At 38.3% G+C, this 26400-nt stretch overlaps 1 protein-coding gene and 1 long non-coding RNA gene across 6 annotated transcripts in view; one reads left to right on the forward strand and one right to left on the reverse strand.

Annotated features, from left to right (window-relative positions):
• The window catches only part of C2CD6 (C2 calcium dependent domain containing 6), a 197572-nt gene that overhangs the window by 74027 nt on the left and 97145 nt on the right, over nt 1-26400 (reverse strand). Inside the window, exon 1 of one of the 5 annotated variants that reach the window (XM_023218905.2) lies at nt 21034-21154. The exons of 2 other annotated variants lie outside the window; for them this stretch is intronic. The gene's annotated coding sequence lies outside the window, so the exon portion shown is untranslated. Of the gene's footprint in view, nt 1-21033; nt 21155-26400 lie in introns of those variants that run through there. 2 more of the 5 variants (XM_023218925.2, XM_023218915.2) reach the window with 2 other exon arrangements.
• On the forward strand, nt 20584-21391 carry LOC111547311. Its single transcript, XR_002733088.1, has 3 exons — nt 20584-20612; nt 20946-21010; nt 21233-21391. It is a non-coding gene; the product is annotated as an uncharacterized LOC111547311 (long non-coding RNA).

Below are 26400 nucleotides of genomic sequence, written 5' to 3' on the forward strand. Positions count from 1 at the left end.
AAAAAAAGAGTAGACTCAAAATCAGAAATGAAAGAGGAGACATTACAACTGATATCACAGAACCACAAAGGATTATAAGTCTACTGTGAACAATTAGATATCAATAAGTTGGATAACCTAGAAGAAATGGATATATTCCCAGAAACATGCAACCTATCAAAACTGAGTCATGAACTAACAGAAAACCTGAACAGACCAATGATGAGTAAGGATATTGAAACAGTAATAAAACCTCTCCTGTGAAAGAAATGCCAAGACTTGATGGCTTCACTGCTAAATTCTACCAAACATTTCAAGAACTACTTTGAATTCTTCTCAAATGCTTCCAAAAAATTAAAAAGGAGAAAACACCTTCAACCTCAGTTTGCAAGGACAGTGCTACTCTGATACTTAATCCAGACAAGGGCACTGCAAAAAGATAAAGTTAGGTCAACATCCCTGATAATGTAGGTGTAAAAATCCTCAACAAAATATTAGCAAACTGAATTTAACAGCACATTAAAAGGATCATTCACGGTGAATAAGTGGGATTTATCTCTGGGATGCAAGGATGGTTCAACATATGTAAGTCAATAAATGTATACACATTAACAGAATTAAGGACAAAACCATATGGTCATCTCAATAGATGCAGAAAAAGCATTTGACAAAATTCAACACACTTTCATGACAGACTCACAGCTAACATTATACTCAACAGTGAAATTAAAAGCTTTTCCTCTAAGATCAGGCACAAGACAAGGATGTCTACTCTTCCCACTTCTCTCCAATGTACTATACTAGAAGTCCTAGCTAGAGTGATTAGGTAAGGGGAAGATAAACAAATCCAAATTGGAAAGGAATAAGGGGAAGATAAACAAATCCAAATTGGAAAAGAATAAAATAACATACAATTTTTGTATGTTATTTTATTTCTTGCAACTTTACTGAATTTACTTATTAATTATAACAAGTAAATTCAGTAAAGTTGCAAGAAATAAAATAACATACAAAAATTAGTTGCATTCCTATATACTAACAAGGAATTCTCTTAAAAAAAAATGAAGAAAACAATTCCATTTACAATATCTACAAAAACGTTTAGAAATTAATTTAACCAAGAATGTAAAGGATCTGTATGCCAAAAACTATAAAACATTGATGAAAGAAATTGAAGACGACTCAAATGGAAAGATACCTGTGTTCATGAATTCAAAGAACTAATATTGCTTAAATGTACATACTACCCAAAGCAATCTACAGATTCAAGGCATTGCAATCAAAATTCCAATGACATTTTTCACAGAAATAGAAAAAAACACACCTAAAATTCATATGGAAGCATAAGTGACCCCAAATAGCCAAAGCAATCCTGAGCAATAAAAGAAAACTAGAGGCTACCAGATTTCAATATCTACTGCAAAGCCATAGTAATCAAAAGGGCATGGTACTGGCATAACAATAGACACAAAAAACAATGGATACAATAGAGCACCCAGAAGTAAATTCATGCATTTACAGTCAATTGATATTCAACAAAGGTACCAAGAACATACAATGTGGAAAGGGCAGTCCCTTCAATAAATGGTGATGGGAAAACTGGGTATCCACATGTGGAAGAATGAAACTGGACCCTTATCTTACTCCATATACAAAAATTAACTCAAAATGGACTAAAGACTTAAATGTAAGACCAGAAATTCTAAAACTACACTGGTGTGGGCAATAATTTTTTGGACATAACCCCAAAAGTATAGGCAATGAACTAAAATAGACAAATGGGATTACATCAAACTAAAAAGCTTCTGTACAGCAAAAGAAACAATCAACAGAGCAGAGACAATCTACAAAATGGAAAACAAATTATTATTAAATCTTACGTATGATAAAGGTTAGTATCCAAAATATATGAGGAACTCAATAACAAGAAAACAACTCAAGTTTAAAATGGACTTAAAATAGACATTTCTTGGCCGGGCGCAGTGACTCACGCCTGTAATCCCAGTTCTTTGGGAGGCCGAGGCGGGTGGATCACAAGGTCAGGAGTTCAAGACCAACCTGGCCAAGATGGTGAAACCCATCTCTACTAAAACTACAAAAAAAAAAAAAAAAAAGCCTGTGGTGGGTGGTTGCTATCCCAGCTGCTCGGGAGGCTGAGGCAGGAGAATCGCTTGAACCCAGGCAGCAAGTGAGTCAAGATCATGCCACAACATCCCAGTCTGGGTGACAGAACGAGACTTCGTCTCAAAAAAAAAAAAAAAAAAAAAAAAAAAAAATTCTCGAAGAAGACATACAAAAGTCAAATGTCCAACAGGTATATGAAAAGGTGCTCAACCACACTAATCATTAGGGAAATGCAAATTAAAACCATGATGAGATACCACCTCACACCAGTTAGAATGGCTATTATTAAAAAGATTAGATAACAAATGTTGCCAAGGATATAGAGCAAGGAAATCTTGCTACACTATTGGTGGGAATATAAATTAACACAGCCATTATGAAAAAAAGCATAGAGGTTCCTCAAAAAACTAAAAGTAGAGCTACCATATGATCCAACAATCCCACTACTGGGTATATACCACAAGGAAATAAAATGTTGAAGGAATATGCACTCCATGTTTATTTCAGCATTATTCACAATAGCCAAGATATGGAATCAATCTAAGCGTCCATCAATGGGTGAATGAATAAAGAAAATATGGTATATATACCCAATACTATTCAACCTTTATAAAGGAGGAAATTCTGTCATTTGCAACAATATGGATAAATCTGGAGAAAAGTATGTTAAGTGAAATAAGCCAAGAATAGAAAAACAAATATTGCATGATCTCATTTATAAGTGGAAATCTATAAATGGTGAACAGATAGATGCAAAGAGTACAATGTTGGTTGTTACCGGGGCTGGAGGGGAGGGGAATTGGGGAGGTGTTGGTCAAAGTATACAAAATTTCAGAGAGATAGGAAAAATAAGTTTGAGAGATCTACTGTATAACATGGGGATTATAACTAATAGCAATGTATTGTATACTAGAAAATTCCTAAAAGAGTAGAGTTTAAGTTTTCTCACCACAAAAAAAAAATCATATATGAGGTAATAGTGTATGTTACTTAGCTTGATTTAGCCATTCCACACTGTATACTTTTTTTTTTTTTTTTTTTTTTTTTGAGATGGAGTCTCATTCTGTCTCCCAGGCTGGAGTACAATGGCGTGATCTCAGCTCACTGCAACCTCTGCCTCCCAGGTTCAAGTGATTCTCTTGCCTCAGCCTCCTGAGTGGCTGGGACTACAGGTGTGTGTCACCATGCCCAGCTAATTTTTTTTATTTTTAGTAGCGACAGAGTTTCACTGTCTTAGCCAGGATGGTCTCGATCTCCTGACCTCATGATCTGCCTGCCTCAGCCTCCCAAAGTGCTGGGATTACAGGTGTGAGCCATCACACCCAGCTGTATATATATTTCAAAGCATCATGTTGTATACCATAAATGTAGACAATAGTCAAGTTAAAAAAAATTTTTAAAGGAATGAAGTATTTATACCTGCTACAACATGATGAACCTTAAAAACACTATGCTAAGTAAAAGAAGTCAGACACAAAGGTCATACATTGTATAATTTATTTAACACGAAATATTCAGAAAAGGTAAATCCATAGAGACACATGCAAAATGATAATTCCAATGGTTTGGGGGATGAGGGAATGGATAACAACTGTTTAATGGGTAGAGGGTTTTCTTTTGGGGTGATAAAAATATTTTGGAATTAATTAGAAGTGGTATTTGCAAAACACTGTGAATATATTAAATGCCACTAAATTTTACACTTTCATTAGTTAATTTTATGTTATGTGAATTTTACCTCAAAAAGTTGGAGGAAGGGTGGGAGGAAGGGCCAGCAGAGTTTTCATTTCTAGTAACGGAAGAATAGCTTGTATTAGACCCACTCTCTCAAGAACCGCAACTATGCACTCTTGGAAAATATAAAAACAACTGTTTGGCACTTCCAAGCTTATTCTTAAGACACAGAAAGTTGAAAAAAAGCTCCCATCCTAACAATAAAATATTGGGCAATTTACAAAATTGTAACACCTTTGAATGCATCAGAGAGCTGTCTTTACAGCGCAACCAACTAACTTGAAATCTAAGAAAGTACAAGCACTTCCAAGGATAGATGGGATATATGCACTGACTCATCCAACAAGAGTACAGGAAGAAGACAGGCTCACCAAACGTGCAGCTAAGAAGAATTCAAGGCCAGGCGCAGTGGCTCAAACTGTAACTCCAGCACTTTGGGAGGCTGAGGCGGGCAGACTGCCTGAGGTCAGGAGTTTGAGACCAACCTGGCCAATACAGTGAAACCCCGTCTCTACTAAAAATACAAAAATTAGCTGGGCATGGTGGTGGGCTGTAACTCCAGCTACTTATTCGGGAGGCTGAGGCTGGAGAATGGCTTGAACCAGGGAGGCGGAGGTAGCAGTGAGCCGAGATCACACCATTGCACTCCAGCCTGGGTGACAGCCAGACTCAAAGAAAAAAAAAATCAGATAAATTTTGTAAAGAATTGTTAAAGGCTGAGGGTAGGCTAATGTTAGAATATGAAAACTCTTGTAGCCACAAACACAAGAGTATTTTGTGCTGACTCACAGACCTTCTCCACAGCCTTCCACTGGTTGTTACAATAAATATTGGAGACCAGGTAGGATGCCAAGGCTCCGTCAGAGCGTAGACAGAGGAACAGAGCACCTACTTGCCACAGGAAGAATGGGAAACCCCACCCGCATCATTCTCTAGGAAGCTAAAGCTGAAGTTGATAGTGGAAACCCTTTTGTACCCAATGCATACATGAAGACCTACCCCTGGGGAAAAGGCAGGAAACCATTCTGCTTCCAGATCATTACATGTCTCCTATAATAAGAGAGAGACAGAAATATTGCTCATTTCTTAGACACTAAAAGACACATCGGGGCCTATCATGGGAGGGGAGGGAGGAGGGATTGCATTGGGAGTTATACCTGATATAAATGACGAATTGATGGGTGCTGACAAGTTGATGGGTGCAGCACACCAACATGGCACAAGTATACATATGTAACAAAGCTGCACGTTATGCACATGTACCCTAGAACTTAAAGTATAATAATAAAAAAATAAAATAAAATAAAATAAAATTAAAAAGACAGAGCTTACCCAAGTCAGAGGCACAACCAGGACAAAAGAGAACCTGTGCCTCCCAGTACCAGGCTTTAAAACCCAATACTAAGCAATAGCAGTCCTGTAGTGAGGAAGAGATGAGAGTGAAGAAAGAAAAGCTCTCTGAGGTTGAGATGCACAGAGAAAGCCAGAAGCTGGAGGAACAACAGGAACATTTAAAAAATCTCTCCAGCAAATTAGACCCCACTCTAAGCACAAGATAATGCTAGAGGAATATAAAATCAGTGGTGCACTACAGAGAACAATAACAGAGCCCAAACCCAGCTCAACTCCTTACTAAACTGACTTAATTCCCCACATGAGGAAAGAAAAGGCATATCCATTTCCTACTATGAATGCTTTTTACCTTAATCTGTAGTATTCTATATAGGATGTCTGGTTATCAACAAAAAAATTATAAGACGCAAGAAAGCAAGAAAAGGAAATCCACTATTAAGAGATAAAGCATTAAAAAAAAAAAACCAATCTCACATATATGGCAACTGTTGGAATTACCAACAGGCATTTAAAAATAGTTAAGATTAATATATTAAAGGCTTTAATGAAAATGGTGGATGACTAGATGAACAGAAAGTGAATTTTAGAAGAAAATGGAGATATAGAGTGACAAATGAAATAACAGAAATAGACACAGTAACTGACATGAAGAATGTCTTTGATGGGCCAAGAGGCGGACACAGGCAAGGAAATAATCAGTGAACTTGAAGATGTATCAGTAGAAATTACCCAAACTAAAAAACAAAGTGGAAAAAAGTAAAAACAAACAAACAAACAAAAAACCAACAACAACAACAACAACACAGAATAGAGCACCCAATAACTAATAACTGTGGGACAATATCAAATGACTAAGAGGTATATAATTGGAATCCCAGAAGAGAAAGGAGAGAACAAGGCAAAATATATGTTTGATGGAATAATGGCTGAGAGTTTTCTAAGAAAATAATGAAGGACACCAAACCATAGATTCAAGAAGTTCAGAGAACCTTAAGCAGAAAAAATATCCTGCATACACACCCATCAAACACACACACACATGCACACACACCTAGATATATATTATTTAACTTGTGGAAAACCAAACATAAATAGAAAAAAACCTTGAAGACAGCCAGAAACAAAAGACACATTACATATAAAGGAAACAAGAACCGCAGCAGACTTCTTGTTTAAAACTATGCAAGCCAGGCAATATGGCAGTGACATCTTTAAACAAAACAAAAATATCTCAACACAGAATTCTATGTAAGAGAAAATATCCTTTAAAAATGAAGGAGAAATAAAGCGCTTTTCGGACAAACAAAACCTAGGAGACCCACACTACATGAAATGAACCTCTTTTAACCAGAATAAATATCCTGCGTAAAAGAAGTTCTTCAGCCAGAGTAAATGTGATTACAGCCAGAAATTATATATATGAAAAGAACTTGATATCTCCAAAATGATTAATGTGAAGATAAATATAAAGACATTATTGTTATTTTTAGTTACTCTAAAAGGTAACTGAAAGTCTAAAGCAGATAACTTAGTCCCCAAAGGAGACACATATTATAATTTTTAGTATATGTAAAAGCAAATGTTATGACAATAACACAAAAAATTGAGGGAGGAATTGGGAGTATACTGTTATAAGGTTATTATGCTATTGTTAGAAGGTAAAGGGTGATTGATTAAATATGTATATTTGTAAAACCTAGACCAATCTCAGGAACTTCAAGATGGTTGACTAGAGACTTCTAGTACATTCACATCCTTCAAAAAGAGGAAGCAAAACAGTGAGTAGATAATCACGCTTTGACTAGATCATCTAAGACAGAACACTGGAATTCAACAGAGAAGTTACAGGAAACACCTAAAGCAAGGAAGGAGAGGGAAGCAACGCAGCCAGCTCAGCCAGGATTGGCTGGGACCTGCAAAGGTTCCCCAATGTGTGGAAAGGGGAAGTGAGAGATCCCCACTCCCACCATGGAGTCCTGCAATCCTAGTCAAGGAAGAGCCCTTTGACCCTCACAGGCCCTGAGACTAACAGGAGGAGCTGCCTGGAGAATGCACAACGGCATTGCCCCATAGAGGGAGCTCACACTGGGTCCCACACATCCTAAGCTGCTATGGCAAGGTGCTATTTTGAGAGCCCAGCCCCTACCAGACTGCCCTGAGGCCCAACAGCCCATACATCTTCACATCCCTGGAGCCCCATTGACATCTCTCATCCACAGCCAACACTGTGGCTTGCTGCTGCTACTAGGGCCAAAGCATGAGCCACTGGCAGTGATCCCACTGCTCTTAGCAGCAGAGCCACCACACATTTTTACATGCACCAAGAACAGACTCCTGCAGCTTCCATGGCTGCAGGCTGTTGATGCTGACACCGATACACCTGTGGCTGCTGCCACTAAAAGCCACCCCACCCTCCCAAGCAGCAGGATCTAGAAAAGCAAGAACAACCTGAAATTAGTAGAATAAAACAAACAATAAAGATCAGAGAAAAAAATTAATGAAATTGAGACTTTAAAAATACAGAAAGTCTACAAAACAAAAAGTTGGCTTTTTGAAAGGACAAACAAAAGCAACAAACCTTTAGTGAGACTAAGAAAAAGAGAAGACCTAAATAAAACTAGAAATGAAAGCGAAGCCATAACAATTGAGACCTCAGAAATACAAAGAATCATTAGACACTGTTATGAACAACTATACACCAACAAATTGAAAAACCTAGAAGAAATGGATAACTTCTTGGACACATACAATCTACCAAGACTGAAACGTGAAAAAAATGGAAAACCTCAATAAACCAACAGTAAGTAACAAGATTGAAGCTGTAATAAGTCTCCAACAAAGGAAAGTCCAGGAATTGATGGCTTCACTGCTGAATTCCAAACATTTCAAGAAGAACTAGTAATAATTCTACTCAAACTCTTCAAAAATATTGAAGAGCGGAGAATACTTACAAACTCATTCTATGTGACTAGCATTATCCTGATATCAAAATCAGACAATAACACAATGAAAAAAGAAAACTACAGGCCAATATCACTGATGAACATAGGTAAAAAAGTTCTCAACAAAATACTAGCGAACTGAATTCGACAACACTTTAAAAAGATCATTCATCATGATCAAATGGGATTCATCCTAGGGATGCAAGGATGGTTCAACATATACAAATCAATAAATGTGATACATGACATTAACGGAACCAAGAATAAAAATCATATGATTTCAACAGATGCTATAAAAGCATTCAATAAAATCCACCATCCTATTATGATAAAAATCCCTGACAAACTAGATACAGAAAGAACATACCTCAAAATAATAGAGGCATATATGACAAACCCACAGCTAGCATCATTCTGATGGCAGAAAAAATTGAAAGCCTTTCCTTTAAGATCTGAAACAAGACAGGATGCTCGCTTTTATGACTTTTCTTGAACATAATACTGTAAGTCCTGGCCAGAGCAATTAGGTAAGAGAAAGAAATAAAGGGCATTCAAATTGGAAAGGAAGAAGTCAAATTTGCCTTGTTTGCAAACAGGATCTTATATGTAGAAAAGCATAAAAACTCCACCAAAAAACTGTTAGAACTGATAAATTCAGTAAAGTTGCATGATATAAAATCAACATACAAAAATCAGTAGCATTTATTTAAGCCAACAGCAAAAAATCTGAAAAATAAATCAAGGAAGTAATCCCACTTACAATAGCTACAAAGAATATAAAATACCTTCAATTAATCAACGAAGTGAAAGATCTGTACAAGGAAAACTATAAAACATGGATGAAAGAAATTGAAGAGGACACAAAATTGGAAAAATATTCCATGCTCACGGATTGGAAGAATGTTTTTAAAATGACAATTCTACCCAAAGCAACTTATAGATTCAATGCAATTCCTATAAAAATGACATTCTCCACAGAAATAAAAAAAACAAACAACATGTATACGGAACCACAAAAGATCCCAACTAGCCAAAGCAACCCTGAGACAAAAGGACAAAGTGGGAGGCATTATATTACCTGATTTTAAAAATCATACAAAACTATAGTAACCAAATCCACTTGGTGTTGGCATAAAAACAAACAGAACAATGGAACAGAATAGACAACCCAGGTACAAAGTCATGCATTTAGTATGACTTTGGTATGCAAAGTATGCATTTAGACAACCCAGGTACAAAGTCATGCAAACAGAACAATGGAACAGAATAGACAACCCAGGTACACAGTCAACTCATTTCAACAGAGGTATCAAGAACACACAATGGAGAAAGGACATCTTTTTAGTAAATTGTGCTGGAAAAACCGGATTACTATATGCAGAGTAATGAAATTAGGTATTAGTCTCTCACCATATACAAAAATCCAATCAAAATAAAGACTAAAATCCAAGACCTAAAACTATGACACTACTAGAAGAAAACATTAAGGAAACACCCCAAGACATTGTTCTAGGCAAAGATTTTTTGTGCAAGACCTCAAAAGCACAGGCAACTAAAGCATAACTAGACAAATAAAATTCCATAAAGCTAAAAACCTTCTGCACAGCAAAGGAAACAATGAAGTGAAGAGACAGCTCAAGAATAGAGTATCTGCAAACTATTCATTTGACAAAGGATTAATAACCAGAATATATAAGGAGTCCAAACAACTCAATAGCAGATGAACAAATCATCAAATTTAAAAATGGACAAATGACCTGAATAAACAAGCAAAAGAAGAAGACATACAAATGGTCAATCAGTATGTGAAAAAATGCTCAATATCACTAATCAGAGAAATGCAAATCAAAACCACAATGAGACATCATCTCACCTCCGTTAAAATGGCTTTTATAAAAAAGACAGCCAATAGCAGATGCCAGAGAGGATGTGGATAAAGGCCAACCCTCATACACTGTTGGTGGTAATGTAAATTAGTACAGCCACTATGGCAAGCTGCATGGAGGTTTCTCAAAAAACCAAAAACAGAACTACTATATGATCCAGCAACTCTACTACTGGGCATATATCCTGAAGGAATCAATATATCAAAGAGCTATTTGCACTCCCATGTTTATTATAGCACTAATCACAATAGCCAAAATATGGAATCAAGCTAAGTGCCCATTAGTGGATGAATAGATAAAGAAAATATAGTATACATCTGATAAAGATCTAATACCCAGAATCTACAAGAAACTTAAGTTTACAAGAAAAAACACCCCATCAAAAAATGGGCAAAGAATATGAACGAAAGAAGATATTTATGTGGTCAAAAAATATGAAAATAAGTTGAACATCACTGATCATTAGAGAAATGCAAATCAAAACCACAATGAGATAGATACCATCTCATGCCAGTCAGAATGGCGATTATTAAAAAGTCAGGAAACAATAGATGCTAGTGAGGCTGTGAAGAAATAGGAACACTTTTACACTGTTGGTGAGAATGTAAATTAGTTCAACCATTGTGGAACACAGTGCAGCGATTCCTCAAAGATCTAGAACCAGAAACATGATTTGACCTAGCAGTCCCATTACTGGTTATATACCCAAAGGAATATATGTCATTCTACTATAAAGACACATGCACATGTATGTTTACTGCAGCACTATTTACAATAGCAAAGACATGAAACCAACCAAAATGCCCATCAATGATAGACTGGATAAATTAAATGTGGTACATATATACCATAGAATACTATGCAGCCATAAAAAGGAATGCGATCATGTCCTTTGCAGGGACATGGATGAAGCTGGAAGCCATCATCCTCAGCAAACTAACACAAGAAGAGAAAACCAAACACCGCATGTTCTCACTTGTAAGTGGGAGTTGAACAATGAGAACACACGGACACAAAGAGGAGAACAACACACATCAGGGCCTGTTGAGGGGTGGGGGCTGAGGGGAGGGAACATAGATAACAGGTTACTAGGTGAAGCAAATCGCCATGCCACACGTGGATACCTATGTAACAAACCAGCATGTTCTGCACATGTATCCCGGAACTTAAAGTAAAATTTAAAAAAAGAAAATGTGGTATTTATACCCAATGGAATACTTTTCAGTCAAAAGAATGAAATCCTGTAATTTGCAGCAACATGGATGGAACTGGAGGTTATTACATTAAGTGAAATAAGCCAAGCATAGAAAGACAAATATTGCATATTCTCACTTATATGTGGGAACTAAAAAAGTGGATTTCCTGAAGACAGACTAATGGTTACTAGAGATGGAAGAGTGGCAAGGAGGATTAAGAGAGGTTGATTAATGGGTACAAATACAAAGTTTAATAGAAGAAATAAGACATTATTTGATAGATCAGTAGGATGACTATAGTTTACAGTAATTTGTTGTATATTTCAAAATAGCTTGAATCTGTCTCCCAGGTTCAAGTAATTCTTCTTCCTCAACCTCTTGAGTAGCTGGGATTACAGGCATGTGCCACCACTCCCGGCTAATTGTTGTATCTTTTTTAGTAGAGGTGGCGGTTTTGCCATATTGGCCAGGCTTCTCTCGAACTCCCAACCTCAAGCAATCTGCCCACCTCGGCCTCCCCAAGTGCTGGGATTACAGCATGAGCCACCGCGCCTGGCCCACTTTTTCTTCTTTTTTTTTAAATTTTAGTTTTTAAATTGATAACATAATACATATACGTATTTTGGGGGGCAATCATGATAATTAGTACATTCATATAATTATCACGATTCAAGCCTCTCTTGCAGTGAGCCGAGATTGTGCCACTGCACTCCAGCCTGGGTGACAGAGTGAGACTCTGTCTCAAAAAAAAAAAAAAAAAAAAGTGGACTTCAAAAGGTGCTATTAGAGGTAAAAATATATTTTGTTATAATAAAAAGACAGATTAATCACAAGATACAATAACCATCAATGTATATGTGCCTAATAAAACAGCTTCAAAAAATCAAAAGAGAAAAAACAAAACAAAACAAAAGAGCTTCAAAATGTATTAAGTAAAATCTGAGCACTAAAGAGAGAAATAGACAAATCCACAATCATAACTGGAAATTTTAACATCATTCTTTCAGTAATTTATGAAATAACCAGACACAAAAATCAGTAAGACTATAAAAGATCTGAAGGACCCTATCAACTACCTTGATCTAGTACATATTTAGAGAACACTACAAAGACAGCAGAATGCACGTTCTTTCAAGTGCACATGCAACATTCAGCAGGATAGACTGCAAGTAAGTCTCAATAATGGTTTAAAAACTAAAATCTTAAAAAGTATGTTCTTTAACCATAAAGAAATTAAACTAGGTATCAGTAACAGTAAGATATCCAGAAAGTCCCAAATATTTGGAAAGTAAACAATATACTTCAAAATAATCAACTGGTCAAAGAAGAAATTACAAAGTAAGTTAGAAAATATGTCAAAGCTATAATGAAAATACAAGATATAAAAATGTGAGGGATTCATTCAAAGTCATGCTTAGATTAAGGAAATTTATAGCCTTTTTATCTGTCTTATTTAAAAATAATGGTTTAAAATTGATTTTTCAAGCTTAAGAATTTAGAAAAAGAAGAGTAAATTAAATAAAAAGGAGGTAGAAGGAAGAAAATAATAAAAAGTAGAAATCGACACAACAGAAAACAGGAAACAACAGTGAAGATTAACAAAGCCAAATGTTTCACTGAACAGATTAACAAAATGGATATACTCCTAATAAGACCAATCAAGAAAAAAAGAGAAATAACACAAGTTACCAATATTAAAAATAGAAGAGGTTATAACACTACAGATCCTACAAACTTTTAATGATTAATTCAAGCAATAACTCAGCTGAAATTATCCAGCACAAGTTCCTGGAAATAAGCAACTTATCAAAATTGATACAAGAAATAGAAAATCTGAACTGCCCTATATTGATTAAAGACATGGAATTCATAATTTTAAAAATCAATTCATAAAGAAAGCTGCATCAAACATATAAAGCATATAAGAAAAAACCTAACAAAATATGGATAAAACCTATATGGAGAAAATTATAAAAAATGGTTGAACATTAAAGAAGGCCTAAATAAATAAATATACATTATGTCTTAGTAGGTGTATATGTATGATATCTCATCTTTTTTAAAAAAGGTTCTCTAATTTTATTACATTGTAGTTAGAAAATTCTTTAATATTTAACACCTTAAAATATTTATTGAGACTAGTTTTTTGCACTGGCAGGTGGTCCATTTTTGTAATTTGCCATGGGTGCTAACCTATATCCTTTAATTGCACCTTATTTACTGGTTGGAAGCAGTTTTCATTATATATCTGCCATGCCGTTTGTTAATTATGCTAAAATGTTTATGTCTTACTCATTTTTTTTTTGCCTGTTAGCTCTAGTTAACATAAATAGTAATTTGAAAAAGAATCAGATTAAATTATCTCATTTTCATTGTGAACTTGTCAACTTTGTAATGCTGTTAGTTTTAGCTGTATTTTGAAACTGTTAGTATGTTAATAGTTGCTTAATGGTTCATAGCGGTTGTATGTATTTGGTAAATTGTTTTTGTTTTAAATAATTATATAGTAACCTTCTATTCTCCAAATAATTGTTATCATTTTAAAAACAAATATTAATCTTTAATCAATACGGATACACCAGCATTCTTTTGGCTAGTATTTGTCCAGTTCACTTTTTCTTTTCAATTTCATCCTTTCTGTGCCCTCAGGTTTTAGATGTGTCTCTGGTAAACAGCATACAAAATCTGAAAATATTTTAACTAAAATGTTGAGTTCATTTATAGTTTTATTGCGGTAATTCACACATTTGGATTTATGTCTACCATTTTATTTTGTTATTCCCGTTAAAATGCTTTTTCTCTAGGCTCATTCCTGAATTCTATGAGACTGAATGAGTTTTTAAATGGCGTTTTCTCTCTTTCTAATTTTAGAAGACAAATGCCTTTTTTGATTAATGATTTTCCTTAAATTTTAACATGTATTCTTGATATTTTTCCTTATGAATGGTCATTTAGATGAGTGCTAAATTGTAGTTTTTAGTTATTTTCTCTTAACATTTACCATTTCTTTGTCCTCTGTCCTCTGTTGCTGCTTTTCACAGTTTCATTTACTTGGGAGGCAGACCCTGAGATGGAAATGTATGTATAAAACACTTATTAGATAGCACTATGGAGATCAACATCTGTGGAAGAGAGGAGAAAGAAAAGGGTTGGACAGAAGGAGACGTGGAGCTGCAATGTAGACCCAGTGATGGCCTCAGGAGACTCTGCAGGGAGTGCTGAAGCTGAGATGGCTCTTCAGAGTTCTCTCAATTTGAGGCAATGAGATTGAGCTTTTTAGCACTGGATTGCTCAGTCATTGGATGTTGGCTGTTCTGTAAGAAGGCACGACCTTGGGAAAAGCAGTTTTATTCAGCTGAAACAGTTCCTAAACAGGGCCGAAAGGTGAGCGCCTTCTTCCAGCAGCATACCAGCAGCTTGAGAGTAAGTCTTAAAATCCTGAAGAAGGACCTGGATGGCAAATCCTGACATTTACAAAGCCCATCCCTTGTGCTACTGAAATTCACTTCCTTCATAGGGGTTCTGGAAGCAGATCCTCCAGGATTCCAGTGGACCTCTCTTCCTAGGAGAAATCCAGATTAGTGGGAAAAACTGTCTCTCACCACTGCAGCTGGCCTCAGAGTCACAACTGAGTCACAATCTTCTTCCTCTCCACTATCCATTCTAGATTCCTCTAACCTTCTACTAGCACCTCTCCTGATTGGGTGACTAACTCAGTCACCATCACTCATTCCCTGAGGGGTCTGAGCCCCTGGTCACTGCCCTTCTCAAGCTGAGGTAGCTGTCTTGCCCAGTTATCATCAAAATTGGGCAAGGAATTCCCAAGGCGGCACCAAAGTGGATCTCCTACATGCCACACATATTCCTCCATACTCCCACATTTTGTACCAGCAATCCTACCTCTTCTAGGTGATCAGGGTCAATCACTCCTGACAAGATGGTAACTCCTCTTCTTGCTTGCTGGTGCCTTGGCACAAGAAATAGAATTACCATAGTGGTGGTCATAGTTTATAGTTAAATTGAACTCTTCTTGTGAACCCTGATGAAAATATCCCCCATTTGGGAACCCACAGAGCCAAGAATTGTGGCGCAAGAAGTACAAATTCCCCAAGTGGTAAGGTTGCCAGATAAAATACAGGATGCCTAATTAAATTTTAATTTCAGATAAATAACCATCTTTTAAAAGTATAAGTATGTTCCAAATATTGCATGGGACATATTTAAAAATTTGTTTACCTGAAATTCAAATTTAACTGAGTTTCCTACATTTTTATTGGTTAAATTTATGTCCACCCTACTAGGTACATCACTGGAAATGATGCTAAGGAGGGCTCCTTGGTTCTCAGATGCTGAGCTAACACTTCTGTTGTGCCTTTACAAGGTGATTTCATCACTCTTTTGGGAATGATAGAACCAGTCAATAATCATGGGTCCTTCCTGTACTATCTCTAGTATAAAGTGGGTCTCTTGCTTTGATGCAATATTGTATGATGTTCTGAGCTATTGATCACACTCTGTAAGCCCTCAAATAGTGGTGCTGGTTGAGTCACTGAAGGCAGGAAAGGGAAATTCATTTCCAGAATACTTACTCATGTCAAAATGAATTATTGCCACTTTCAAGGGGTAAAGTTTCCAAAGTAGTAAACTTGACATTAAGTGACAGGCTGGTCTCAAGAGATACTACTGTTGGCCGATTGGACATTGGGCAGTGTCAATAGTTAAATCAGCCTTGGTAAGTGCGAGCATGTTCTGTTGAGCTCTTGCATAGACTATACTAGCTACCATGGCTGCCACTTTATTAGTGCATCTAGGGTGCCAGCTTTGGGGTATCTGATGACAGAGGACTGCCATCAGCTTGTTGTAATTCCATCTACTTGACTGTTCAGCTTCTCTCCTGATGGATGTTCTCTGATGGACACTACCATGTGATACAAAGGCCTTCAGTCTTTGTGCCTACTCCTGTTTGTCCCATCTACCCTAGGCTTCCCTGACTCTCACCTTCTAGTGTTTTTCCTTCCAGACACCTGATTAGTTGGCCAAGACAAGTGTCACTGCTCATGAGTGTGTGTATAGTCAAATCTCACTAAATTCATGATAGGGATTTCCTCTGGGGAGAAGAATGGTGAGTGGGATTAGAGGTTAGAGGTTAAGAAAACTTCAATTTTATTTACAAAGTTTTACTTTTATTTAAAAACAGACTTGTAGAAAAAAATGACAAAATGGCAATGATGATAGTAAATGTATCATTTTATCTCTGGACTTCACTGGACAAAAGACACAAGAATGGGGATTTCCCCCTCTCATGGTCATTGTCATCAAGGCAGTTGGGATGAATGAAAAAAAGCACACACCTAGGAGACTGAGAATGCCTTTTGGCTTTGTACAAAATATGTTACCTTTGGAAAATTAATTTATACCTCTGGCTATCACTTTCCTTGTCCATAAAACATAGTTACCAATGCTCTATCAGACCCAGTATTAGATAAATACTTATATGGATTTCTATGTACTGTGCTTCTATGGGAATGCCTGGCTGTATATTAGGGCTATAAAGTTTTTCTCAGATATGGTATCTATGACTTTAAAGAGCTATGGGACCACACTGATGAATGACTGGATAAAGAAACTGGTATATAATGGAATATTCAGCTCTAAAAGAGAATGTGATCTTGCTATTTTCCACAACACGGATGAGTTTGGAGGGCATTATGTTAATGTAAATAAGCCAGACACAGAAAGAAAAATATTGCATGATATAATGAAATCTGATATGTGGAATATGTGGAACATAAAAAATAAAGAAATTCATACATACAGAGAAACAAAGCAGTGGTCACCAGGGGTGTGGGATGGAGGGGGTGAGGAAAGGAAGAGATGTGGGTCAGAGGATATAAAGTAATAGAGGGGAGTGGCCAGGATGGCCAGCTAGAAGCAGCTAATGTGCGTGGCTGTCACGGAGAGGAACAGAAGGGGTGAATAAGTACAACACCTTCAGATGAAACATCCAGGTACTCAGATTGGGACTAATGAAGGAAACAACTTGACCCATAAAGGACAAAAAAAACCAAGACAGGACAACTGCCCACCTGGGAGCAACAGGGGATCTTCCCCCAACCAGGGAAGTGGTGAGTGAATGAGCAACCCTGGAAACCACGCTTCTCCCATGTATCTTTGCAACCCTTAGGTCAGGAGATCTCCTTGCGGACCACTCCACCAGGGCCTTCAGTCTTCAGTCTGACAGAGCTGTGTGGAGTCTCAGCAGAGCAGCCACTCAGGCATGTGTGGAGACTCTGGAGCCTTAGATACTCAGGCTTTCCAGCAAAAGTAGCTGCAACTCCGGCAAAGTGGGAGGTTATACTCCTGTACATACTCCTAGGAAAGGGACTGAATCCAGGGGGCTGAGCAGCAATGGCCCACACGCTCCACTTCCACAGCATCTCACAAGACAAGACCCACTGGCTTGAAATTCTAGCCAGCTACTAGTTGCGCCATTGCACCTCCCTAAGAAAGAGCTCCGAAGGGAAGGGGCGGGCCACTACCTTTGCCGTTTGGGCCACTTAGCCATTCCAGCCTTTGGGCTTCAGAGTGTGTGAGGCGACCAGGGGCTAAAGTGGACCTCCAGCAGAGCACAGCTGCTCTATCAACACGTGGCCAGACTGCTTTTTCAAGTGGGTCCTGATCCTGTTCCTCCTCACCAGGTGGGAATTCCCAACTGGGGTCTCTAGCCACTTCCTACAGGTGCCTTTGGGCCAGCAACAGGTCCACACCTCCCTGGGACGATACTCCCAGAGAGGAGGACAGGCTGCCATTTTTGCTCTCTCGCAGCCTTCACTGGTGACACCTCCAGGTTCTGAAAAATCTGAGGTGACTAGGGACCCCAAGCATACTGCAGCAGCCCTATGGAAAAGTGGCCATACTATAATGTGGGTGGCCGTTCCCATATCTCCTCACTGAGCAGGTCCCCCACGCCTGGGCCTCCAGCCACCCACCACCAGAGTTAGTGAGCCATTACCTGCTCAGCAACTTCCTAGAGCCTCCAGGGGCAACTGAGTATCTCTGCCACTCTGCCACTGCCTCTGCAGTGGAACTGTCCTTGCCACCCTCAGACTAACAAAGGAGCAAAGACCCTAAGTTCCTTATCCAAACCTCCAGCAACCTGCAGTCAACCCAAAGAAAGGAGGCCAGTCCATCTCCCACATGTCCTATACACTCCCTATGGCTCATCACCAGACAAGGAACCCCTGGCTTAGGCCCACAGCCTCCATCTTGGGCTGACTGTACTGAGTGATTGCTGACCTGGATCTCTCTGGGGAAGAGACCCTAGGAGTCAAGCAAAGGACACTTGGCCACAACCACTACTAAGATCTCTTCCTCTGCTGCTTCTAGCAGGAACATAAGCACTGAGATCACCCCAGAGCTGTAGTGGGCAGCCCAGGAGGACCAAGTCGTGAACAAGACAAGACCCACTGGCTTGAAATTCTAGCCAGCTACTAGTTGCGCCATTGCACCTCCCTAAGAAAGAGCTCTGAAGGGAAGGGGCGGGCCACTACCTTTGCCGTTTGGGCCACTTAGCCATTCCATTCCTCTGCTTAACAGGCAGAGGAACCCATACTTTCAGAGCACTGAGAGGGAACATGGCTGCAACTGTGAGGAAATGTAGGGGAGCCACACAACTGAGCAAGAATCTACCAACTGACCAATAAGTGCCAGCTGCTGGATCACACCCCAAAGCTTCAACACCAAAAATAACTCAATTACATACCCCACTCTGAAACCAGACATAAGAAGTCATCTTCAAATAAAAACTGTATATTAGTCTGTTTTCATGCTGCTGATAAAGATATACCCAAGAATGGGAAGAAAAAGAGGTTTAATTGGACTTACAGTTCCACATGGTTGAGGAGGCCTCAGAATCATGGTGAAAGGTGAAGGGCACTTCTTCATGGTGGCAGCAAGAGAAAATGAGGAAGAGGCAAAAGTGGAAATCCCTGATAAACCCATCAGACCTCATGAGATTTATTCAGTATCACAAGAATAGCACAGGAAAGACTGGCCTCCATGATTCAATTACCTTCCCCTTGGTCCCTCCCACAACATGTGGGAATTCTGGGAGATAGAGTTCAAGTTGAGATTTGGGTAAGGACACAGCCAAACCATATCGGACCATACACAAAGCCTTGGCTCGGTGAAACCATAAAAGAAGTCTATTGACTGTACTCAATCTACACTGTAGTTAAAGAAATACCCACAGGCAGAGATGAGAAAGAACCAATACAAGAACTCCAGTAACTCAAATGGCCAGAATGTCATATGTCCTCCAAACAACTGCACCTGTTCTCTAACAAGAGTTTTTAAGGAGGCTGACCTGGCTGGAATGACATAAATAGAGTTCAAAATATGGATAGGAGCAAAGATCATCGAGATTCAGGAAGATGGCAAAACCCAATTCAAGGAAAATAAGAATCACAATAAAGTGATACAGGAGCTGAAGGATAAAATAGCTGATATAAAAAAGAACCTAAATGGTCTGACAGAGTTGAATAACACATTACAAGAATTTCACAATGCAATCACAAATATTAACAGCAGAATAAACCAAGGTGAGGAAAGAATTTCAGAACTTGAAGACTGGTTCTCTGAAATAACACTGTCAGGCAAAAATAAAGAAAAAAGAATAAAAAGGAATGAACAAAACCTCTGAGAAGTATGAGATTATATAAAGAAGCCAGATCTACAAATCACTAGCATCCCTGAAAGAGAGGGGGAAAAAGCAAACAACCTGGAAAATACATTTCAGAATATTGTCCATGAAAACTTCCCCAACCTTGCTAGAGAGGCCAACAGTCAAATTCAGGAAATACAGAGAACTCCTGCAAGATACCTGCAAGATTCTACACAAGAAGATCATCCCCAAGACACATAACTGTCAGATTTTCCAAGGTCAAAATGAAAGGAAGGATGTTAAAGAAAGATAGAGAAAAAGATAAAAAAAAAAAAAAAAAAGACAAGGAAGGGCATTACTTAATAGTAAAAGGTTCATCCAACAAGAAGACCTAACTACCCTAAATATGTATGCACCCAACACAGGAACACTCAGATTCATAAAGCAATTTCTTAGAGACCTACAGAGAGACATAGACTCCCACACAATAATAGCGGGAGACTTCAACAGTCCACTGACAGTATTAGACAGATCATTGAGACAGAAAATTAACAAAGATATTCAGGACCTAAACTCAGCATTGGACCAAATGGATCTGATAGACCTTTACAGAAGTCTCCACCCAAAAATAACAGAATATACATGTGATGATGAGAAGAATGTATATTCTGTTGTAGGCATTTAGTGCTATGAATTTCCCTTTTAACACTGCCTTAGCTGTGTCCCAGAGACTCTGGTATGTTGTATCTTTGTTCTCACTATTTTCAAGTAACTTCTTGATTTCTGCCTTAATTTCATTGTTCACCCAAAAGTCGTTCAGAAGCATGTTGTTTAATTTCCATGTAATTGTATGGTTTTGAGCACTTTTCATTGTGTTGACTTCTATTTTTACTGCACTGTGTTCTGAGAGCACATTTAGCATAATTTTGCTTATTTTATATTTGTTGAGGATTGTTTTATGTACAATTATGTGGTTCAATTTTTTGTCTGTTATTTCTTTCATTTTGTTCATTATTTCTTTTCATCTTCATTGTTTAATTTGCTGTTGATGTGGCCATCCTGGATGTAGGATGGACCCCACCCAAAATTTGGTTCAAATGTTGAGACTGCTGATGCCACAAACATGCCAAGAAGGTAAGAAAATATTTATTACTTACTTAATTGAGGACTCTGGGGAAAGCAGGGCAGGCCTTTCAAGCAGGTTCCAGATGGTTCAAGAGAGCAGCTAAAGGAGACTGGCTTGCAATTTTTATGATGATTAGAAGGTGGAGCTAGGATAAGAGTTACTACATGTGGGACGGGGTTTGTGTGCCAGCAGCAAAGAAAACACCCAGGCTTTCTTATCTCCTTTCCCAGATGTGAGACAGAAGAGGAAGGAAGTGATGCTTAAGAGCTGTCAATAATCTTACTTCAAAAAATGGAGTCAGACTACTGCAATTCACCTCTAATGTTTCACTGACATATGCCATGTTTCAATACATTTAATTGAATTTGAACTTGTTTATGTAAGTCATTATGGCACTCTATGAGGCCTGCAAGGAGAATAAAAGTTCTGTTGAAAGCCTTGTTCAAGAGCTTAGCATTGTGTATTTTGAAATGAGTGCCTCGATCAGGCACTGTATTGTGGCTTTAGTAGGTGCAGAGACACATAGGACCTCGATTTCTATTTGGGTATCTGTGAGGTGAGAGATTCCCAGCATTATTTGCCCCAAAGAGGGTAACTTTGCATGAGGAATTTTGGTGCCATTGGCCATACCAGACAACTAGACCATTTGCAATGAATGGTCCAAGAGTATATAAAAATGTGCAGATGAGGCCTACTGTTGGCCAGGGCATCCAGGGCTATGATGACTGCTTGAGATTTGGTCAATTATGCTGACTCTTGGGTCCCATCTTTTATCAAGGATATCCTGATTAAGGGATGAAAAACAGCAATTCGCCAGCAAGTTCCATCATATGTGATGGTGATGATATCACCCATAAATGTATGAATTCTCATTGCTGTTCACTGAGTTGACCCCAAGGGTTCCCCAGGTAACCAAAGACTTTGAAAGAAGGATGACCTCCTCTAGTACTGTGGCATCTGGCAAATGGACTGAAGATAGAGGAGGCCACTACTGCCTACAAATGTGATATTCCAGAGGCCTGGGCTTGGTTCTGTTCCATAGCAAGGAGGCTTTAGTAGTTGTACTGAGCTTGCAGGATGCTACTTAAGGACCAAAGAATAATGGGAAGCTGAATATTAAGGGCCACAAGCTCAGGACCTATGAGAGACAGTCTTTGTTTCTGGCATGTAACCAGTGATTGCCACTGTAATGGTAGCCAGCACAGCATGAAGATGAGCAGTTTCTTTCATCAGAAGCCCATGGTCAACTTATGGCCATCATGAGAAGTCCAGAGTTTCTAGGAGGGATGAGAGGAAGTTGCTAAAGCCTTCCTAATAAGGAAGTTTCTTGGGGACACTAACAGGAGGGACTGTTTTATTATAACTTAAGACAGATTTTTGGGCCTTTTGTTGGAGGGGCACCATTCAAAGGTGGGCTGATTTGCAAGTAATAGTATAAGTAGACTTACATAAAATTTGTAAACAAGGATGACATAGTTTGTATGTTTGTCCCCTCCAAATCTCATATTGAAATGTCACCTCCGATGTTCAAGGTGGGCCTACTGGTAGGTGTTTTGGTCATGGGGGTAGATCCCTCATGAATGTCTTGGTGCTGTCCTGTGGTAATGAGTGAGTCCTGCTCTATTAGTTTGCATGAGAGCTGGTTGTTTAGAAGAGCTTGGCATCTCTCTCTTCCTCCTTCTCTCGCCAGGTGATGCTCCTGCTCCCCCTTCATCTTCTGCCATGAGTAAAAACTTTCTGAGGCCTCACAAGAAGCCAAGCAAATGCTGGTACCATGCTTGTACATCCTGCAGATCTGTGAGCCAAATAAACCTCTTTTCTTTATAAATTACTCAGCCTCAGCTATTCCTTTATAACAATGCCAAATGGACTAACATAAGGATGATGTTGCCTCCAGAACCCAAAAACACCTAAAGGATGTTGGGCTTGTTTTAATGTTGTAGGTGCTGAGAGTATCAATAACTTTTTCTTGATAATGTAAGAATAGAACAGCTCTCAGTTTAGCAATTAATTTTCAGGAATTCAGCTGAGGTAGCTGGCCTAGCTCTATGTGGGTCAATGGCCTGTCCTCTTTTCATTAATTCTTTTATGAACATTTGTATGTACTAAATTAGTATGTCAAATACATCTCCTTGGAGGCAGATGTCATCAATGTAAGGTCATACCTGTGTTCCTGGAGAAAACTGGATGTAGCAGTTAAGATTTTGTCTGCAAAGATTGTGTGTGATGGCAGTGTCCCTTCAGAGATGAAGGCAAACTGGCTGAGAGGCTGTTGAAATAGGCATGGTACAGAATATATTAGTCAAATGTATAGTAGTAAAATATTTACCAACGGCTAATTGAATGGAATCAGTAATGTCAGTAACACTGGGTATGGAGGCCTTAATGGATGGGACTACAGTATTAAGTTTGCAGGAATCTACTGTGAGGCATCATGCATTCTTTCCAAGTTTAAGAACAGGCCAAATTGGACTATTACACAGAGAAATGGGATAATCACCCCTTCTTTAACTAGGTCTCATGTCACAAGTTTCAATCCTTGAAGGCCCTGTTTTAATTTACACTGGGCTGTATTAACCCTTTTAGCTGAGAGGATGGACTATGGGGTCCTATTCTGTCAAACCAATTCATAAATGCCAAAGACTTCTTTTAATTAATTATCTATTGGGTCAGAGCATCCATGCCCACTATGAGAATTTTAGGGCAATGGGTGCTATGATAATAGGGAATTTGAGCAGGACAATGGCTCCTACAGTTAAGGTGAAACATATGTATATGTCCTTTATTTTATATTTAGGAGCTCTCCTATATTTAGTTTAAATTTAAATTTAAATTTAGTGAGATTGCTATAAATTATAAATGTAAGTTGAGCCCTGGTATTGATGTAAGGCCATGAAAATTGGCCAATTTGTGCATTTCAGATGTTAAAGTTAATTCAGAACCTATGCTGCAGAGGCACAGAAGCAACCAGACCCCTTTTAATCTTTATGTTGCATAAATTCTTTTAGTACATTTTGTCCAATTGGGCCAAATTGTACAGCTCTTCAGTTTTTTGTTTCTTCCCCTTGCATCCAGCTTTTTTTTTTTTTTTTTTTTTTTTTTTAAACAGAGTTTCGCTCTTGTTGCCCAGGCTGGAGTGCAATGGCGCCATCTCAGCTCACCATAACCTCTGCCTCCCAGGTTCAAGCAATTTTCCTGCCTCAGCCTCCTGAGTAGCTGGGATTACAGGCATGCATCACCACACCTGGCTAATTTTGTATTTTTAGTAGAGACGGCGTTTCTCCATGTTGGTCAGGCTGGTCTTGAACTCCCAACCTCTGGTGATCCACCTGCCTTGGCCTCCCAAAGTGCTGGGATTACAGGCATGAGCCACTGCGCCCATCCGCATCCAGTTTTTTTTTTTCTTTCCTTTTTAAAAAACTTAATGCAAACTTGTATTAATTCCAGCTAGTTGAATGAATGCCATATTCCAATGAGGTCATTATGTTAATACACATGGATTAATACTCAATATAAGACTCTCCTCTTTTTTAACTTTGCAAACGCTTCTTTTATAAGATAAATCTAGCATTCTTTTTAAGTGCAAATTTGAGTTCTTCCTTTTTAAATAATTTATTTTGTCAATAGGCAGATATTTATTTTTTTATTGTATATAACAGGATATTTTGAAGTATATATACACTGTGAAATGGTCAAATCTAGCTAATTAACAAATGTATCACTCACATAGTCATCATTTTTCTGGTGAGAACACCCAACATCTACTCTTTTTACATTTCTCAACAATACAACATATCATCATTAACTGCTGTACAATAGATCTCTTGAAATTTATTCCTCCTATCTAACTGTAATTAGATATCCCTCCACCAACATCTCCCCACGCACCCCTCCCCACTAACCACGTAGCCTCTGGTAACAACCATTATACTCTCCACTTCTATGAGATGAATTTTTTTAGATTCTACACATGAGTAACTAGCCTCTCTTCCCTACTCTTCTTTCTTCCTCGATACAAGTGACCGCCAGTGGGGCCATATATTGTACAGGGTAGGGTCTTTCCCCTGAGAGATCTACAGAATGAGGTCCAATGCCTATTTGAGACATCCAAGCAATTGGTTGGTCACAAGGTAAGAGTGCTTCCTTCAAGTCTAGTGTGACTCATGGCTTATGTTGGAATTGAGACAAATGATTCAAGCCAAGATGCACAGATAGGTTCAGGCAGAGACACATGACCCAGTGATACATTAAGGAGGGCCCCAAGCCTGTCCTCCCTCCCTAAATGCCAATTAAATACTAAAAAAAAAACCAAAATCTGACTTAGGCCAGTTAAATCTGTAACAAAGGCTCAATAAAATTTAGCAAATGTAGTACAAAGCAGCACAGCTCAAAGAGTCAGCTAGTAAGCTGGAAACAGCTCAAAGTGCGTAATTGCTAACAGGTGGCAAAGCCTATTAATAAGCTAACCTAAGATAAGACAGACCCCGGTCATTGTCTAGATATCATGCTTTCTGTGCTAACTGTTGTGACCATTCCACAGAGTCAGGATGAACTCTTTCGACTTGAATGTTAAGACTGCTTATACTAAATACATACCAAGAGGGCATGAAAAGAAGCATTACATAATAAAGCTTTCTTGGAGAGCATGACAGACCTCCCAAGCTGGTCAAAAAATGGCTTGAGAAACCAGGAAAAGGAGACTGGCTTGGAATTTTTATGGTAGTTAGATGGTGAGGTTGGGATGAGGGTTCCCACATGCAGGAAGGGACTTATGTGGCAATAAAGAAGGACATAGCTAGGGCTTCTTATTAGCTTGCCCAGATGCGGGGCAGAAGGAAAAGAGGTGAGGCTTAAAAGCTGTCAGCAATCGAACATCAAAAAATGTAGCGAGCTCTTTTCTAGTTCCATATGAATTTTAGAATAGTTTTTTCTAATTCTGTGACAAATGACATTGGCAGAATGATAGAAATAGCATTTAAAATCTGTAGATTGCTTTGGGTGGTATGACCATTTTAATGATATTGATTCTTCCAATCCATGAACGTGGAATGTTTTCCCATTTGTTTGTGTCACGTATGACTTCTTTCAGCAGTGTTTTGTAATTCTCCTTGTAGTGATCTTTCACTTCCTTGGTTAGCTATATTCTGAGGTTTTTTTTTTTTTTTTTTTTTTCATTGTGAATGGGATTATGTTCTTGATTTGGCTCTCAGCTTGAGAGTATACTGGTATACAGATATAGTACTGATTCTTTTACATTAATTTTGTATCCTGAAACCTTACTAAAGTCACTTACCAGTTCTAAGCAATTCTAAGCAAGAAGAACAAGGGAGGAGGCATCATGTTACCTGACTTCAAACTATACTACAAGGCTACAGTACCCAAAACATCATGGTACTGG

This window comes from Piliocolobus tephrosceles, chromosome 11 (assembly GCF_002776525.5).
Source record: "Piliocolobus tephrosceles isolate RC106 chromosome 11, ASM277652v3, whole genome shotgun sequence".
In the NCBI taxonomy this organism is placed as follows: domain Eukaryota; kingdom Metazoa; phylum Chordata; class Mammalia; order Primates; family Cercopithecidae; genus Piliocolobus; species Piliocolobus tephrosceles.